Source organism: Lissotriton helveticus, chromosome 2_1, assembly GCF_964261635.1.
Source record: "Lissotriton helveticus chromosome 2_1, aLisHel1.1, whole genome shotgun sequence".
Classification (NCBI taxonomy): Eukaryota; Metazoa; Chordata; class Amphibia; order Caudata; family Salamandridae; genus Lissotriton; species Lissotriton helveticus.
Window position 1 is genome coordinate 805,035,759 of NC_136059.1, and position 19,663 is coordinate 805,055,421.

A 19,663-nucleotide genomic window follows, 5' to 3' on the forward strand; every position below is an offset into this window, starting at 1 on the left:
TGGATACTGAAGACGGATAGCTTGAATTCCGGCTTGAACCTGCAAGAGGAGTGGACATCACTAATCTAAATTGCCTTTAGTAATTTTCTGACTCTGTTTAAAACGATTATTCAACCAACAATGTGTCTTTAAATGAAACTGTAATTTTTAAGTCACTATGCATGGTAATCACGCTAGGCATCACCTCAAGATGGCCCCTGTACCTTAGTCCTTCTTTTATTCTTATGCCCTCGGTTTCACGCGCACTGCCCAATCACAACGCACCAACCCCCTTTTTACTTCCTGCTCTCAGCACACGAGCACGCCAGGGAATATCTCCATGACCGAAGAAATCGGTAAGTGTACTAGCATGACTAAGAATTAATTCTGTATATTAGCCTATCGATCCTTTTTTTAAAACGGGTCCTTGTTTTACTTAGGCTTGCCCTGGCGTCGTCCGGTTACGATCGTGTATCTTGGTCAACCTGACGCCCCACCTTGGTAAGATTGCTTGCATGGCTGTCCTTACCGGCACCCGGTATTATTCGAGCCCTCTTGTTTTAACATACGGTATCCTTTTACAGGGCTGTCGGTCCGGGCCACACGGAGTATCGACCTTACTGTGCCCTAATGCGCACTGCCTCGGTAAGCAGTGCGGTTCCTTCACTGTCTCCAAAATAGCCCCACTATTCGGCGAGTGTTAAGTACACTTCTACCACATTACTAGTTCACTGACACTCCGGTCAATCGCCTGCGCAACCACTAAGGCCCCTTGGACACGTTATAGCAACTCTGGACGCATGCCTATAGTTAAGATTAAGGTCACTGTCTCTACATTCTTGTTAAAAGTAGGACCTCACCTCTTGACGAATGAGCATGTGCACGGTGCACAAAGAGTCACTTTTCGTATTTCCTTATATGTATTCTGTTCCTAAAGTACACCTTTATTTTATCTCTTCTTATAGGCAAAATTGAGGTTTAGTGAAAAGGCAAAATTATTTATTTGTCCTGATGATGGTTCCTATGATTCCTTAGTGGAACCGAAACGCCTTCGACTTGCTCATGCACCCGATACAAATCTGATTGATTGATTTTCTGTAATGGTGCAGCTTTATATTTTCTGTGCAATGTATATGTAAACAGAAAAACGTTTGTTTTGCCTGAACCTTTCCTGTTTTCTCCAACTGTAATCACCCCGTAAGTGTTGGGCACAGGCTTGTGTACCACATAGGGGCATTGTGGAAGGTATTCCTAATTTCTATTCTGAGAATCTTGTTTATTAAGTAAACCTGAATGACCTCTGTCCGGCTGGACATGTCCTTCTAAAAATATAGAATTGATTTCGTCTGTATTTATTGGTTGTGTTTTATCATTTATGCATGGGACCACTGTGGTTTCCAAAAGATTGTTCCCCGAGGTCCCTGCCTGACTGAATTGGGGTCCCTTGTTGTTAAAAAGTGTTTTATGCTGGAGCATTGTACAGATTAATGTTTGTAATCTCCCAGACTAATCTAATTTTAAACCTAGCAGTATATTATCTTTTAAATACATTTTATTTACTGGAATTTAAAATATATTTACAATTCATGTTCTAATATTCATGAAATGCAGATTCATAGCGGCATACAATAATATTCCAATAATGCGCAGTTGTACATTGTAATTAAATAAATTAGCAATACAATTTAAAAAGCATTACAAACAAATCATTATAAGTCTTTGTTTTCAACTGGTATGTGTCAAATGAACCCTTTTAGCAATGTAGCAACATGGCTCTAGTCAATCCTAGTCATTGGGACTAACTCCAAGGGTTTATTAACCTCATTACTCAATACTGAAGTTTGGGGTCACACCCGTTATATACTGAACAGTTGTGTCATGTTAACATTTGGATGGAATGCACTTCTCCGCCCATAGTACCACCTTATCTCCTAGTAGCATGTATCCATATCGTTAAATGAAACACTCAAACAATCAATTGTATTGATCCACCCCATTCGATTTTTTTTATCAATGTTCGTTATTACTGTGGTTTGTTGTTTGAGCTTTTCTTATGTTTATCTGTTAATCTCATTCCTTGTCTTGACACTAGGCGCATCATTCCTATTCTTTTTCATTAGGCAATACAATGTAGTGTTCTCTGCATCAGCCCATTTCTACTTGCCAGTTAGCCATCCCACAATATTGAAACCCTCTAGGACCCCAAGTTCATCACTATAAAATGCTTGACTTACACAATTGTTAGATCGTTTGCCCTCAGTGCTCCTTTTTGGTTAATGCCCTCAACCTAGATCCACTTCTGTAGCTGCGTATGTTCACCTCCTCTCAGGTTCACAGTTAGAAGCCTTGGAGTGGCCTGGTCGGGATGCTCCTGGAGTCATCTGTTACATTGTAAACAAGAACTGTGCTAGGATTCTGCGTGTGTTTGCAAGAAAGGGACGTGCTGCAACACAGATTACGTTCTGCACAGATTTAGAAACTTAATTATATTTAGAAATATCAATAGGATAACATGTGAACATTTACAGGAATGGGGCCCTGAACTGCTATGATGTAGCCCCAAAGACAATGATTCAGCTTGACGCATCCAGCAATTACCCAATAGCCATAATTATCAGTTTGCCTCTGCCTCCCCTGCTTTAGTCATAGCTCCTCCAACCTTCCCACTCTCCCTCTCTTCCCTTCATCTTCACACTTTCTTTCAACTCATTATTAGGTCTCGCCCGAGACAGCTCATGCGATGTCACCTGCGAGACATTTTGTTTACTTACACAGGCTTAGAGCCCGCCAAATGCTTACCATTGGATAACTTCATCCATCATCAGTCTTATTTCCTTGCTTCTACTCAATCAGTACACACTGGCTTCACTTCCTCTTCAAGTGTTTGTCTCACCACTGGAGCATGGCCCTAGCATTGCTTCATTTCCCACTGTGTGTCCTTCCACTGCTCATCAGACTTCTGAGATACTTTTGTTTTATTTTAGTTGCAGGAGTGTATTTTTGCAGGCTGTCTTGCTCCGTCCAGCTCCATGTTGTTGCTTGCCCTGTTGTCTGTTGCTTCCCCGAATGTTTTTGCTTGCGCTGGCGTCTGTCACTTTTCCCATTGTTGCTTACATGTCCCACCATCCAACCATTAAAGAAAAAAAAGCAGTATGATGTAGCCAGTGCTGGCTGTGTCCAAACACTTTTTTTGTAGTTTGCCTGCCCCATATCCCCACACCGTAATTTCTTGCCCCATTCTCCTGGCACGTCATTGCTGCTTAACCCACCCCACCCCGCCAGAAAAAAAGTGCTTGCATAGGCAAGACCAATTGGCTTTGCTATTGTTTTTTTCCTTTTTGCCTTACCTCTACCTTTCCCCATTTCCATCTTACCTTTCACCCCTACTTCTCTGATTGTATGACCCCAACTGTCTGTATCCCAATCTCCTAACTGTCTCATTGATTTCCCTTCTTCGTTCTTTTTTTCTCCCCTTTATAGTGTCACATCTTCTCTATGTAATGTCTGCTGCATTTTCACCTCTGCCTGACTGCTGGTGCAAAGTGACCTTGTATGTCCATAAGTGTGAAGTGCTCATGTGACCGATGTATTTAATTTTATGAGTGGAAAGAATGCTTACAATACCTACACCATCTTCAACCTAAGATTCTTGGAGGCCTTTTGGATCAGTGAATTATCTAGGAGAACAACTGAATTGGCCAGAGAATTATGTAGCAGAATGCAGGAGCCCAGAGGGACTCTCCACAATGGTTCAGACCTTTACATATACCCGCTTACAAATATCACCATGGGTAATCCTTATGTGTCCGGACAGGTTGATGGACCTTTTCCAGCGTAAGAAGAATTAGAGTTCGTTAAGAGAAAAGTCATCAAAACATCATGGACATTTATATTTTACCATGAGTCAATGATGAGAGGTTAAGATAGTTTTAAAGGCTTTATTTTTTATCTATAAGGTTTGAATCTCAAATATCTTTATTTAGTTCAGTAATTTACAGAACTAAAAAACAAGATTAGAAATCAGCAATCAAAAACATTGTTGTGTAGTTCCATATAAATCTATATAGGACCTGTGTGTTTAGACAACGTATACTGTGGGAGTGGTGTCCAGACTGATTCAAGACCCCCCCCACGGATATGTTCACCTGTATACCAGCTAGCTCACAGTGCCACTATGAACCCCTCTTACCAAGGAGCTAATAGTTTCTGACAACTATCAAACATGACAACCCGTCCCCTCAGGGACCGTGGAAACATTACAGTACTTTTCGCTCAGTCACTCGTGCTCACTTTGTCTCAGAGAGATACACAGATTAAACAATGGGGTCGTTTTCAATAAGCATTTATTGAACCAGCAACATTCTTGTGTAAAATATGTGTGCTGCAACAACCATAAGACAGAACAGATATAAACGATTATAAGCACCAACAGAGTAAATGTTTGGTAGATTTCTACCATAGTGCTAAAACAATGAATATAGGCTGGCATATAAATACATGACCGTAATAATGTGTACTCCTACACTGTAGACCCTAACTAGATGTACCTAAATTTAGCTAGCGTGTTTGTATGTATGTGTATAACCAAGAATCCCTGTAGGATAGAACCAACTCCATTACCTGGTGTGAGAGAATGAAGGACTCTGTCTTGGTCTCGAACGGACAACCCGCAAGTGATGTCAGAACACTGCGTACTGAGATGTCTGCGTGTAGGAACCTCAGCGTCTCGCGTTAGTGTGTCAGCATGGAAGTCATTCTCCTCTGCCTGTGGTAATCGATGAAATAGCCAGATGCAGTTCGATCTATCTTTGGTAGCTCAGTAGGTTTTGTTGAACTTTCAGATGCCACCAGTGGAGGCATATTGATATAGATGTCGGTGGTAGGCCGAATTGATATTCGTGTTTCATTTGTGCTATGATGTTCAATTTCAAAAGGGGCGAGTTCCATTTCGTTGTTAGTAACTACATTATTGCGTATAGAAGACTCTACAAATGTTATCAGTCTTTCTGTCTGAACCTCCTGTATGGTAGCGAGAGGAGATCAGCTCTTCATTACAGGAAACAAAGGATTATTCATTGAAGAGGTGGAATTCTCTATTACACCTTGGTATTCAAGTTGATCTAAGATCTCCCTGACTTGTTATTTAGCTTCTTGTCTATTGGATACTGTCTCTGTTGATTTGGAGTAGTTTTTACTGGGATTACATGGTGAGGTGACTCAGCATCCGACCCTACATGATTGCGATATAATGCAGGAGCTAATGCTACTGCCCACTCCTGCGCATATGAATATTGTAGTGATTTGGAAACGAGGTCAGGGAAACCTGTTAAAATTACTGTTTCTCCCTTTGGGCAATTCATAACAATTTCAGGCGGCCAATCTTTTTCAGCCAAAAAGATGTCATAGCTATAAGTCAGGTTCTCCCAAAAAAGACCTTTAATTTTTCTGGGTTTCTCCCCCTCTATTTGGAGTACCATTGCGTATAACGGGTGTGGGACACTTACCCTAGTATCAGGTGTCTCCACCGTGATATCTTCATTCAGTGTTGCTGTCACCAGAAATTCCATCGGTTTCTGGCGAGCTATTGTTACTTCTGCTGCGCGGTCTAGCATCGTCAGAGCCCATTACCCGTTCAGAAGTTGAGTCCTCCGCAGCCTGGGCATTTCTTATTTTAAGGCGAGCTACTTTTTTCTTTTTAAATTGGGATGTTGATTTTGGTTTATCTTCTTTTTTGGTATTGTAGTCTGAAGTGCGATGTGTGTCTCTGGACTTTGTTCGTTCTTCTGATCTGTGCTCTCACCATCCTTCCCTCTCAGAGTTTTTTGATGAACCCTGAAAGGAACTAGAGTAACGTGTATCGGTATCCTCATACCTGTCAGGTTTTTTAATGTTATCACGATTCCTAAGGTTGTACCTTCATTAGGAGGGCTATGCTTAGGATACCTACCCCTTGATTGTGATCTATTATCTCTATTCTTTTGTTTTTTATTATCCCATTTCTTTTTGGGAGAATCAGGTGCTTGTTTGGTGTTATCCTTTTCAGGACCAACTACAAGTTGAGGTTTTGTTGCTCTAGCTCCCAAATTATCTCTACCTAATTCGACATATGTATCTAGGATGATTTTAGGTAATTTACACTTTTGTTGTACAGGAGTGAAATCCCTCCAGCGTTTGCGTATCGCCACTGCTGCTGCCTCCCCTTTTATGTTTGCCAACATAATCGTTGATACCTGGGCAAAATTTCCTAACAATTTCATCCCTAAGTTTAGAGCAGGTTCTGCTCCATACTCATTCTGTATCGGGCTCAATACGTCTGGTATCACTACTATTATAGGAATACCACGAGTTCTAGTATAGATGGCAGTGAAAACTGTACCCCAAGAGGTATCATCCTTTATAGGAGCTATCCCAATTGGCAAGCAGATTGTTAAGATTCTGTGTTTTTCTTGAGAGCCTGTGTGTGGGAACACTGCCTCTAACTGTGTGATTTTCTGTGCTATCCAGAATGGCATTCGGTCACGTTTAGTGGGCATTCATCCCATAACCGCGTTCAGCATTTGTGGGGTGATTTTAGTTGCAGTCCCTTGTAGTTGACCTGCTGGTGTAACCCTCCTAGGTTGAAGTGTGAGTGTTCTCATAACGAACTGTGTTAAATTTCTGTTGAGTTTTATTATTTCTTTGTGAAGTGGACGTAAGTCTGCTACTGGCATTGTATCAATGTCTGGATGCGGTGTGTAAGCTGCCATGACTGGCCAGGTCGCTCCATCTCTGTTGAGCGGACCGAGTCTCACTTTATCAGTTGTGTGTGGGAGGGTGCCTTTAAACCAGTTTATGTGCACCTGGTAGGTGAGCGGTACATAAATGCCCTCATATGGACAATATTCTTCTGGTGTTTCATCCGGAGTGTAAGTATGAAATGTATTTATGAGTGCATCTGCTGGTGGGAATTTGACCCAATCAATCAGGGATTTGTGGGCGTGGCCAAGCAAGGGCTGAAGATGGCCGTGCTGTGAGGGAGCTCCGCCGTCCTTTCTAGCCCACGTCTGTCCTGGACACAGATCCACCGTGCCCTTCGACAGTATATGCAATCGGAACACTAGCGGAGTCCATCCCGCCAGTTCCGAGGATCGTGGCGAGCCCAGAGGCGAAGATATCGGCCCTGGAGGCCTCGGCCTGCGGAAGAGCCAGAAGCCGGGACCCAGAGTGCTGCTCCTAGCCGGCTGCGAAGCTCCATCCACCCCTCAGCGGCCCGGCGGTGGCGCAGCGATACACGGAACCGACACAGGCGTCCTGGAGAGGTGGCCGACTAACCAGAGAGTGACCTCATAAATAGTGGCAGCGGCGGTGAAGCCTCAGGAGCCTTGTCTGGGCTCTAGACTGGAGGTGAGGCAAGTGATCGGAGCGAGATGGGGAGTGCCGGCCGTGAGGCGGAAGGTGGCGGCAGCGCGTCCCCTACCCTGAGTGTTCCTTGTTGCCTCCGCCTGTCGTGGATGTTTGGACCAGTCTCTAGGGGTGTTGTGGCCCGCATCTGTGGCGGGGGTGCGCGCCCCGTGCTGAATGCCCCCCTGCCAAGATGCCCTCCCCCCCTGCGGCGGCGCCGCAATAGCCCAGCGCGCCGCCGGGATATATCTCTACATGCCGAAGTGTTGTGAGGACTTTATAATACGTGAACAGCCTGAGGTTTGGCCAGTTGGAGGTACCCGCGCCTCTCCTGCTCTGGCCCATGTGGGTCCGGCCTGTGGTGAGTGGGTACAATAATACTGGTGCAGTCGGGGGCGTCGGTCCCCAGGTCCTGGTGGGGGCCGCAGTGACGCCAGCGATAAAACGCTTGTCTGGAAGCTCCCTCATTCAAGGTGGAGATTGGCGAGCTGTGTGAGGCTTGGATTGGGACTGCCCCCCTCCTCCTGAGGGCATAAGAAGGTGCGTGGAACCCGCGGAGGGGTCCCCAGAGTCTGGACCTGTTTTACCTAGGCCAACGACAGCACATGTACCCGGCGATGTGACTGTTGCATGTTCTTGTGACCCCCAGTGCTGGAGAAACCAAGGAGCAGTGACCTGAGGTGCCTGGGGGATCCCTGGGGCCGGAGGCTGCGACGGAAGCTGAGTCCGGGGGGGACACACTGGAGGCGCAGTGAGTCGCATAGCTGAAGGTTAGGTGGGCCCGCCGGCCATCAGGTGGTCGAGGGCGGCGGCGCATCCCCAATAGTAACACTGATCCTCCGCCTTTCCTGTGTCTACCGGCTGTGTTCATTCGCTTTGGGAACTACTGCAACAAATCAGGTGACGCTTCGCCGTTTCTTGTGCTCTACCGGCGGGGGTGGGCTAGAGCAGGTCGTGATGGAACACGTCAAGACTACGGGGCTCCGTGGATCCAAAAATACGCGGTCTAACAAACAGGCCCGGGCGCCCACGGACTCCAGATCTGGTGGAGAGGACGAGGAGGAGCAAGAAATTTCGCTTAAGGATGTGATTGCCGCCATCAAGACTTCTCTGGACACAGTGGCTATAGATGTCAACCTCAATAGGGCGGATATGGGCAAACTAAACGAAAAGGTCAAGCAGGTGGAACTCACGATAGCCAGCCTTGTAGACGACGTCTCACAACTTCAGGGGGCGGTCAAGGAACTCCAGGACTTCCGTACCTTTGCTGACCTCAAGCTGGATGACTACGAAGGCCGCCTGCGTCGAAACAACCTACGTATCCTTGGGATCCCGGAGAAATCGGAGGGGCAGACGCCGGACCTCTTTGTCGAAGGAACTCATCCTTAAACATTTGCAACCAAAAGGCCTCAGTAAGTTCTTTGTCGTTGAGCGTGCTCACAGGATCCCAGGCGGCCGTAGCCGGGCGCTCCCCCGCGGCCCATGTTAGCACGGGTCCTGAATTTCCCCAACAGAGACGTAATCCTTGAAAACTCCAGAGCTGGGGCCCCCCTGCGATATGAGAACTCCGATATATCCTTCTTCCCGGATTTTACCCAACAGCTGCAGCGACAAAGGCGATCGTTCATGTCAATCAAGCGTGTCCTCAGAGATCTGGGTATGAAGTACTCCATGCTTTTCCCTGCCCGTCTCAGGATTGAGGCGAATGGGCGAGTGTGGTATTTCGACCAACCCGAGGCAGCTGCAGACTGGATTGAGAGCAGGAATGCGAGAATTCCGGCCGACCTAGGTGGGGGTGGCACGAACAACAGATAACCGGCCTGAGAACATGCCTGTCCGGTGGCTGGACTAGTACTTTTTGTCAGTGTGTAGCAGGGATCAGGGGTGGGTGGGGCGCTTATAACTTTGTTACCGTTTGGTAAAGGGACTTGCATGGCCTTGAGTTGTTTGAATTTGAAGGGTTTACAGTAGGTGTGTTGGGCTGGGAAGGGACAGAATCTGTCTCTCCCCCCACCGCCCCACCGGTCTTTTCTTTTCTCTTTTAAACATTTTTCTAGGGCGACAGGCACTCTGCACATTTTTCATGGGCAATTTTAAGTCTAGAGTGCAGGGCAGCGGGGTGGGGGTAGTTGGGCTGGAGTGTTTAGTTTTCGGTTTGAAGTTTTGAATACATCAGCGACTGCTATTGACACAATGAAAGGGGCAGTGGCATTACACGCAGTGAATATCGGTGTATTCGAATATGGCAGCGGTGGGAGAAATGGGGGATAAATTGTTGAGTTGGAATGTCAATGGTCTGGGGGACAAAATTAAACGTGGTGTTCTTCAGTGTATTAAGCATCATGCCCCTGACATCGTTCTACTACAAGTAACCCATCTAGTTGGAAATACATGTAGAGCATTGCACAGAGGGGGTTTCTTTTTATTTGCTCATTCAGGTTTCACCATGGGTTCCCGGGTGGGTTGGCATACTGATGAAAAATCCTTTCCCCTTGCAGTGCAGGATACTTGGTTGAAAGCTAGCGGGAGATACGTTGGAGTCTCGGGCATGTGGGAGGGCCGCCCTGTAACCTTCCTCTCAATTTATGTACCACCGGGTCTTCAGGCAGCCACGTTCCGGGACTTAGGTATGCTGCTATTGGAAATCCCAGAGGGCCTCTTGGTGCTGGGAGGGGACTTGAATTTGGTGGTCTCTGGGGAACTGGATCGATATCCTCCACGTGCTCTCCCTCGCTCGCAAAGCTGGCTTCCGGATTTCTTGGAATCCCTGGGGCTGGTGGACGGATGGAGGTTATTTCACCCCGACGCTTCCCAGTATACCTTCCACTCCGGGGCACACGGTAGTCTGTCCAGAATCGATTACTTTCTGGTACCTGTGTCCCAAATTGCTAATGCCCGGGAGTTAAAACATCTGGCCAGGGGCATCTCTGATCCCTCGCCAGTTGGCTCCAGGTGACGCTCGGCTACAAACAAGTGGGGCGAGTTGCCCCTATCAACCCGTGGTATCTACGTGACCCTCATATCCGCCGAGAGCTCCTTAAGGCTATTGACAGCTACTTTAGTGAGAATGAAGGCTCTGTGGACTCCCCGCAGGTGCTTTGGGAGGCATTTAAGACAGTGTTGTGGGGTCAGGCCCTTTCCCTAATTTCCGGGAAAAAAAGGAACAGCGCAAAGAGTTGGTTGCACTGGAGGCAGAGGTGGGGAGACTGGAAGCAGACCTAGACGTTGACATCACACTCGACAAGCTCCACCTTCTCAAACTTAAACAGGAGGACTACAGGACACTAGCAACAGACCAGGCAAAAGCCATTGGGAGAGTGGTTCAGGGACCATTGTATAAGGTGGGCGACAAGGATGGGAAACTCTTGGTCTGGCTAGATAAGAAAGAATGGACAAACAGACTAGTACCTCAACTTAGGGGACAAGAGAGTAACTCCCTGTCCGATCCACAAGCTATTGCAGACTGTTTTGCGGCCCACTTCAAGGCTACTTATACCTCAGCAGCCCCCTATTCTATCGAAGACTCCCGTCAACTGCTTATCGATATTGCTTTACCCACACTGTTGGAGGTCGATCACGATTTCATGGACAGTGACATGTCCGATGACGAAATAGCAGCAGCCATACGATCGCTCAAGCCGGGTAAAGCCACTGGTCCAAACGGGCTACCAATCAAATTGTACAAGCTCAAACCAGACAAATTGGCCCCGTACTTGAGGGCCATGTATGAGGATTCGAAGCAAGTGGGACTCTTGCCACTAGACCAACGTACTGCCACAATAGTTACAATCCACAAAGAAAGGAAATCCAAGACCGAATGTGGTTCCTACTGACCGATATCCCTATTGAATGCTGAGCCCAAGATCTTGGCTAAGCTCCTTGCTACCCGCCTCCTCATGGCGATTGGGACCTTGATCCACCTGGACCAATCAGGCTTCATACCGCACCGAAACACGGCTCTGAACCTGCGTAGAGTTCATAGGGTTCTGGGCAGGGCGGCTTCGATAATGGAACCGGCGGTTATAGTCTCATTAGACGCGGCTATGGCCTTCAACACCATCGAATGGCCATACCTGTGGGCTGTGCTGGAGAAACTTGGTTTTGGCCCCAAACACATACAATGGGTGCAGTTACTGTATTCCCAACCTATGGCACAAGCGGTGGTTAATAATAAGAAGTTGGTCGCCTTCGAGCTGGGCAGAGGGACCTGTCAGGGCTGCCCCCTGTCCCCATTGCTGTTTACCCTAGCGTTGGAGCTGCTGGCAGCATTGATACGTCAGGACCAGATGGTCAGGGGTATGCGTTGGTCCTCGGACTGGGAAGACAGGATCTCTCTTTACGCAGATGACATCCTTCTATATTAGTCCTCCCCAAGGAGATCTCTGATAGTGGTCTTGGATATTTTCACAATTTTCAGTCGGTACTCCAGTTATTCCATAAACTGGAGCAAATCTCTCCTTTTCGTGGTGGCAGGTGAGCCCCCGATTACACCACGCAGGTGCCCACTGCAAACTTGTACCGAAGGGCTCACGTATCTGGGTATCTTTCTTTCTCTAGACCCTTCTCTTCGTTATTCCCGCAACCTCCAGCCCCCTCTGCTTCAGCTGCGCAAAGACATCGCCAGGTGGAAGTCACTCCCTCTCTCCCTGCTGGATAAGGCCGCCCTTTTCAAAAAGACCCCGACTCCTATATGCCCTTCAGAATTCCATGGACCCGATAGCTAAGTCCTATTTCCGAGAGGTCGAGAGTCTTCAACGAGACCTCCTGTGGAACGGTAAACCCTGAATCGCTCTCAGCAAACTTTCCCTAAATTGGTATGACGGAGGCATAAGCCTTCCTGACCTAGAACTGTATTATTGGGCGGCCCACCTGTCCTCCATCAACCATTGCACTCATGCCCAGCCTTGTGATCCTGGATATAATATGGATAGGTGGCTCCTTTCTGGAGGACCTTTGGTAGAGCCCTCTATTCTAGGCACCAACGCTATCCACTTACGGGCCCCACTAAGCATGTAGTACACGTCTGGCATGCAGCCACCAACCGTCTAGGATGGAGACGAAAGCTGACGCTTGTAACACCGTTATGGGATTCTGAGCAATAGGGTGACCTGTGAAGAGCAAGGGATTCAACAAATGGGATCTCATAGGTATCGTACACATTGGGGATTTGTGAGACAAATCAGATATTAAGTCTTTTGCAGCGCTGCAGCAGCAATATAACCTGGCCGAACCAGAGCACTTCCGATACACGCAGCGTTGACACGCACTTCGCATGCACTTACAACCCGGGACCACGCTGCCGGAATCTTCCCCACTGGAGGATAGGGTGCTGGATGGCCATCTCCCCGACCGCGCAATTTCCCTGATATATAAAAAACTGGTCAATAACACCTCGGATCCTCTCTAGGCTCTCCGTGAAAAATGGAGCAGGGACGGCATTGAAATGGATGACGAGGAGTGGCAGGAGGCGGTCTCCTCTCCCAGAGTCATAGCAATATTAGCTCAACTCTGTCTAGTCCAATTAAAAATCCTTCACCCTACTTATGTAAAGGGCCTCAACTGGTACGAATGTGAAGGGTGAAAGAGGGCGCTTGCAGGCGGGGCTGTGGTCAGCTGGGGACCTTTTTTCACATAATTTGGGAATGTACACTTATCCAACCCTACTGGCGGGAAATTCATGACACTATCAATACTGTTCTGTCCGTGCAACTTCGGGTGGAGGCCCGGAGGTGTCTTCTAAACATATGGGATCCAACTGACCTGAATGTCTGCTTGACGCAGTGGGTAACGTTGGGACTGATGCTGGCCAAGAGGAATATTGCCCAGTGATGGGGGGCAGCGGGTCCGCCCACGGCACAAGATTGGGAGAAGCATATGGACTGGGCAATATTTAGAGAAAAGACTGTATATGTGTCCCGTGGATGTCCCAAAAAATGGTCTTGAGTGTGTGGATTGTGGAACTCCTATCGAGGAGACATTTGTCAGCCCCCCTGGCCCCTGTGTGGGATGGTCCCCTGTCACCCTAGACCTTCCACCGTACATGTCTTTCTATTGTAATATTACCTACTGTACCACTGATGCCTATTGTATTGCTCCTTCTGTATTGTTATGCTATTGCTGATGTTTGTTTTGTTTGTTTTTCTTAATAAAAAATGTTTTACAAAAAAAATAAATCTGGGATTTGTGAAGCGCACTACTCACCCGTGAGGGTCTCAAGACGCTGGGAGGGTTTGTGCAGCTCCGTTTTATCTAAGGAGCCAGGTCTTGAGGCTCTTCCTGAATGCTTGAGAGTGGGTGATCGTCTGATGTTGAGGGTGAGTTTGTTCCAAGTCTTGGCCGTGATATAGGAGAAGGCTCTCCCTCCCATTCTGCCGCTGCTGATGCGTGGGATTTCTGCCAGGGCAAGGTCGGCGGAGCGGACGATTCTCTTGGGTGCGTAGAAGGGGATTCTCTTGTTGAGGTATTGGGGTCCGGTGTTGGGGAGGGATTTGTAAGTGTGGTGAGCAGCTTGAAGGTCACTCTCTTTTCAACTGCGAGCCAATGGAGGTCTTGCAGGTGTTGGGTGATGTTGTCTTGTCGTGGGATGCCGAGTACGAGTGCAGTGTTCTGGATGGTCTAGAGCATGGGTACTCACAAACTTTCTCTCGGGGGCCAAATTTACAGTGTGGTTTGTGTCCGAGGGCCACACCGGTGGGGGCGGGGTCAGTGGGGGAGGGGGCAGGGCTAGAAGAAAAAAAAACTGACCATGAGGTTGATCACAGGTCCCTGCAGCAGACGCCTTCGTCCACTGAGCCACCAGACCCGGCATACACCCACTTCTCTCTCTCTCTCTCTCTCTCTCTCTCGTTCTTTCTCTGTTGCTCTCTCTCTCTCTCTCTCTCTCTCTCTCTCTCTCTCTCTCTCTGTCTCTCTCTCTCTCTCTCTCTCTCTCTCTCTCTCTCTGTCTCCCTCCCTCTCTCTACCTCTCTCTCCCTCTGTCTCTCTGTCTCCTCCGTCTCACTCACTCTGACTGTCTCACTCACTCTCACTCCCTCTCTCCCTCACTCTCACTCCCTCTCTCCCTCTGTCTCACTCACTCTGACTGTCTCACTCACTCTCTCTCTCCCTCTGTCTCACTCCCTCTCTCCCTCGGTCTCACTCACTCTGACTGTATCACTCTCTCTTTATCTCCCTCTCTCTCTCTGTTTCCCTCTCCCTCTCTCTGTTTCCCTCTACCTTCCTCCATTTCTCTCTCCCTCTCTCCTTCCTTCTCCCTCCTTCCCTCTGTCTCCCTCTCTCTCCTTCCCTCTCCCTCCTTCCCTCCTTCCCTCTGTCTCCCTCTCTCTCCTTCCCCCTCCCTCACTCCTTCCCCCTCCCTTACTCTGAGGTCTCCCTCACTCACTCTGAGGTCTACCTCACTCACTCTGAGGTCTCCCTCCCTCTGTCTCCCTCCCTTGATCTGTCTTTCCCTCGCTCTCCCTCTGTCTGCTGTCTCCCTCCCTCGCTCTCCCTCGCTCTCCCTCGCTCTCCCTCGCTCTCCCTCTGTCTCCCTCTTTCTCCCTCGCTCTCCCTCGCTCTGCCTCCCTCGCTTTCCCTCTGTCTGCCTGTCTCCCTCCCTCGCTCTCCCTCTAGCTGGCTCTACCTCCGTCGCTCTCCCTCTGCTTCCCTCGCTCTCCCTCTGCTTCCCTCGCTCTCCCTCTGTCTGCCTGTCTCCCTCCCTCTCCCTCTGTCTGCCTCTGTCTCCCTCCCTCGCTCTCTCTCTGTCTGCTTGTCTCACTCCCTCACTCTTCCTCTGTCTGCCTCTGTCTCCCTCGCTCTCTCTCTCCCTCCCTCTGTCTGCCTGTCTCCCTCCCTCCCTCCCTCTCCCTCCCTCGCTCTCCCTCTGTCTGTCTATCTCTGTCTCCTTCCCTTTCCCTCCCTCTTCATCTCACCCTGCCTGTGTGTGCCCGGGCTGAGACAGCTTCTGGGCACACACACACTCAGCAAGCCAGCCAGCCGCACCCGAGCACTTAACAGGTCTTTAAAAGACCATTTGCATGCTAATGAGGCTTTGTTCACCTCTTAGGCCCCTGCAGCCCGACTCTGACGGAAATCGCTCGGCCCTCACAGAGAGTCTCTGCATCGCGCTGCAGCAGAGGTGTTTGCTGAGATTCTTAAAGAAAACAAACAAACACGGGTACGATGTCTGCAGGGTCCGCGGGCCGCCAGGGAAGGCTTGCCGGGCCGCCCCTGGCCCGCGGGCCGTACTATGAGTACCCGTGGTCTAGAGTTTGCGGAGTAGAGATTTATTGATCCGGCGTAGAGGACGTTCCCGTAGTCCAGTCTGCTGGTTATGAGTGTGTGGGTGATGGCCTTTCTGGATTTGGGGGCGATCCATTTGAAGGTCTTCCAGAGGATGCAGAGGGTATTGAAGCACGTGGATGAAATGGCATTGATCTGTGTTTTCATGGTGAGGGAGCAGTTTAGTATTCTGCCGAGGTTGCGGACGTGGTCCGTGGACGTGGTCAATGAACATAATATGAGAATCAGCATTTCTAAGATGACCTCAATGTTAGGCTGTTGCACAGAATTCTTTACTATAAGCAAAGGTCGAAAAGAAAACCTCGAGCCTAGTCACTGTAAGGTTAATGTATAGTTACTTGGTGCAGATTTTTTAAAACATGCAATTATAAATGAAGGATTTCTAATACAATCTTTCACTTCTACATTTGTCACACTGCCATATATGTTGGTTTTATTTATTTGTTCTACTAAGGTGTATTCACACATTTGTTTGGGAGTCATTTCTAAAACGAGCATTTCATTTGCATTTAATCATGTTCTAAATTGAAATTCTAACATGATAAAATATGTGGATTTCTAAATATGTGGTAATTTTCCCAAGAACATTTGATGGGTGCCAACTAGAGACATACTGCTGTATGTCAAGGTGTCTACTCTATGCAAGCACTCCATTTTCCCAGTCTGAACCTCACTGGCATGTATTAACGGAAAGGCGTCTGTTTAGTCTTGTGTTTTTCACTTTCACCAGAATAGGCAACACTTTATTTTTCATATACGTAAAAAACATACCTTAGCAGGATACTTTCCTAGATGTTCACCATGACCATTAAACAGATGATAAACGGTCCTGTTTTGATTCTCCTAAGTCACCTTCATGTGCCTCCGTCTGCAGCTGGAGGGAAATGTAGACGTATTGAACCCTCTGCACCATGACGGATGAGAGTTTGGCTTGCGGTTTTACAGCCGGAATTCGCCTGTCTTTCATAAATCAACCCCAGCAGCTTTTAGAGATGATGTTTGGGCCCATGCTTCAGATGATGAATCCCGCTCACTGAAAACAAATGTGTTTACCTCGATTTTTTTTAATCCAGTTCTTCGATGGTGAATTGCATGAGTAGATAAAAAGGGTATAGGGAAATTAAATGTGAAGATGGGACATGGAGCATATCATGAATGTACAAGTTTCCAGAAATATATTGGATTACGGTAAAAACAGAATAGAGTACCATGGGAAGATCAAGGCACCGTTCTAGCACTTTTAAAGATTTTATCATCTGCTGTTTTTTTCAGTTTATTTTACTATGAGACATCCTTTGTTCGGTTTCCTGGTCCTGCCATTGCTAGGTGTTGTTTCTACCAAGTACCTTCCCATTTCTGCTCTGTCGCAGGACCCTTCTAGGGCCTTCTGTCTCCCTTATGGCATGATTCCAGAGTTGTTAGTGCAGCAGTTGGGTAAAGGGCCCACTCCTCCCCGTTTATGACTGCCTTTTGAATCCTAACGAGAGAGCTGTCCTGTAATAGGACTGTCTTGCTACCACCCTGCGTCTTACAAACCCACATATAGAGAGCTCAGTAGGTCAGTGCTGTAGTTTGTGACCTGTGCAGCTGTGGATGCAAGTTGAGTCCTCTCATCCTTCGGAGGAAAATCCAAATTGGCAAAATCCAGTTGGCTACATTCATTTGTGTTTGTATGTTGTGTGGGAATTCTTGAACAACTGCAAAATACAGGGCCTAGTACAATGCTTACTTTGTAAAAGAATGAGTGCCGGTGCCTGAAGCTCAGCTCAGAAGCTTGTGGCCGGCGCTATTAAATGTTGGTGCGTCTAATACCAAAGCTGCGAAGTTCTGAATCCACTTCATGCCACTTTAATAAACTATCAGGCACCCTCTACCCCTGTACCTCACTTTTGCAGGTTCCTGCTTCCTCCCTCTGTGACGTTTTTTCCATGTTTCTCTTCCTCCTTACATCTCTTGCTCCTAGTAAATGACTGATGAGGAAAAATAAGGCCGGTTAGCCTCAGTGGCAACCACCAGCTCAAATTAAACACTGGCCTGTTGTACTAAACACTGTTCACAAAATACTGGGTGGAAATTGCAACCAGCAATTTTGCCACCGGTGTGTAATTTTGCGAATTGACCTATGTACTAATAAGTTGTTTTGCAAATTCTCTTTCACAGTTGGTCAAAATCCAACCAACTTCTTGAATGTAGGCTTGTTCTAATTGGATTCCTTTACAGGGATGGTGGCCTCTTGGGTCAATAGACCCCCATACCTGTGATTGCATTTCAATAAAGTAACATTTTTTTAAATGCAGTTCATTTTCCTTGATGAAAACGGGGTTATGTTTTATTTTATTTTTAAAAGGTTTACTCTTTGTGAAAGTTTATTTCAGAGTTAGGAATATCCCCTGGATCACTGCCTGTTCCCTAACAGACTTCTTAAAATTCTCCTTCGCATGGGTATTGCCCTGTCTCCGAAATCAGTAGTTGTACAGTGTTTTGCAGCTGGATTGCGGTGTAAAAATATTGCTATATCTCATATGGATGCGCAATCCCGTTTTGGGAGTCGATAAAAGTTTACTGAGTCCTGAAGTGGGATTCCAGCTTAATTTGTACACCTCTACAGCATGCCCCCTCACCTCATGTATGATGCTACCTGTGCTTTAGCCAGCCGTGTGATTTTAGGGCTTTGGTGCATATAACATTCTGTCCCGATCATACAAGAGCAGAGAGTGCTGCAGCTATGTGTCTCTATTGTTTAATAATAGATGCAGGTCGAAGGGGAGGGGGGGGTGTTTGTGTGTTAGATTGTTTTGGAACTCATGCAGGGGTTCAGAGAGCGGAGTTGAAGTCATAGTTGAACATCTTGTGGATTTCTATACTAGAATTGGAAGGTTGCTATTCTGCAGATTGCCAAGTGTTGAAAACCCAAGTTGGTAAGTGAAGTCTGATGAGTCACACCTGACGAAAAGTGACAATCAATGTATAGACAATTTAATTAAATAAAGAGAACACAATTACGGATTGGGTATTGTATTCTCTGTTCGAATGTAAAGGGGAAAGACGTTAAAATATATATAAAACATATGACTATCCTAAACACATTAAATTGTAAGAGTGTGCAAAATAAATGAAAATGGGGGGGGGGATGACTAATCAACCATGTATTTGAATTGCGTTGGCCCTTTACTGCTGCGACCCAAGAAGGAATGGCCCCTAAAGAATGAAGAGGATAGCAGATCAGAGGAGAAAACCCGTTTGGCGAATAGTGACTGAAAAAGGTTGAAGCATCAGGACGATGGCCTGAGAGAACAATATGATTTTCCAAAGACTTAGATTAGCTTGTACGAGGCAGAGAGGGTAAAAGTGGATCTATCCAGTTCAGTAAAATAGATCGTCCTGTATATTTACAGCGGCAGCGCTATTATAAATGACAATTTAATTCAGATGGATTCGTCTTGTCAGGTCTATGAGGATAGAGTTCTGTGGCATGTTCTACATGAAAATCACAGAAAGCCCTCCTTTTCCACTACTGAGAAGAGCACACTGCTCTGCCTTTGCATCAGAAAGTGCAGCTCGTGTAGATTGTTCCGTCCTTTACTTGCTGCCCTCCACAGGAGTCTCGCTGAGTAAAAGGATCTGAGTCAGGCATAGGTCCCATGTTCTTAGTATCCTTGTTCAGCTAGCTGATCCTTGCTGTTGAGTTAAAGGGTTCACCCGTGTCCGCATGTTCAGATGCGTCAAGGCCTAGCAGTTCAGGATTGGGTGTCCGTTTTTGGCAGGCCTCTCTCTATATTAGCACAGACACGTTAAAAATAGGCTGCAAGGAAAACACCCCAAATCACTCTAAATATACTTAGTTCGGCTCGATTAAATTATTTCAGTCGTTGATTGTTCACTATCAATTCGCACTTTTACTGTGCTGCAACTGACCCACTGCTCTTGCAACGCAACTCACTTCTGAATTGCAGCACCCCTTGATTGGCAGGTTTTTATTCCACACACAGATCTGTCAATGTCTCTTTGTTGAGAATTACGACGT

General features: G+C 47.2%; 1 protein-coding gene across 2 annotated transcripts in view; it reads left to right on the plus strand.

The window, feature by feature from the left end:
* COMMD10 (COMM domain containing 10) overlaps nt 1-19,663 on the plus strand; it is a 1,018,276-nt gene that overhangs the window by 498,832 nt on the left and 499,781 nt on the right. The window lies entirely within an intron of this gene.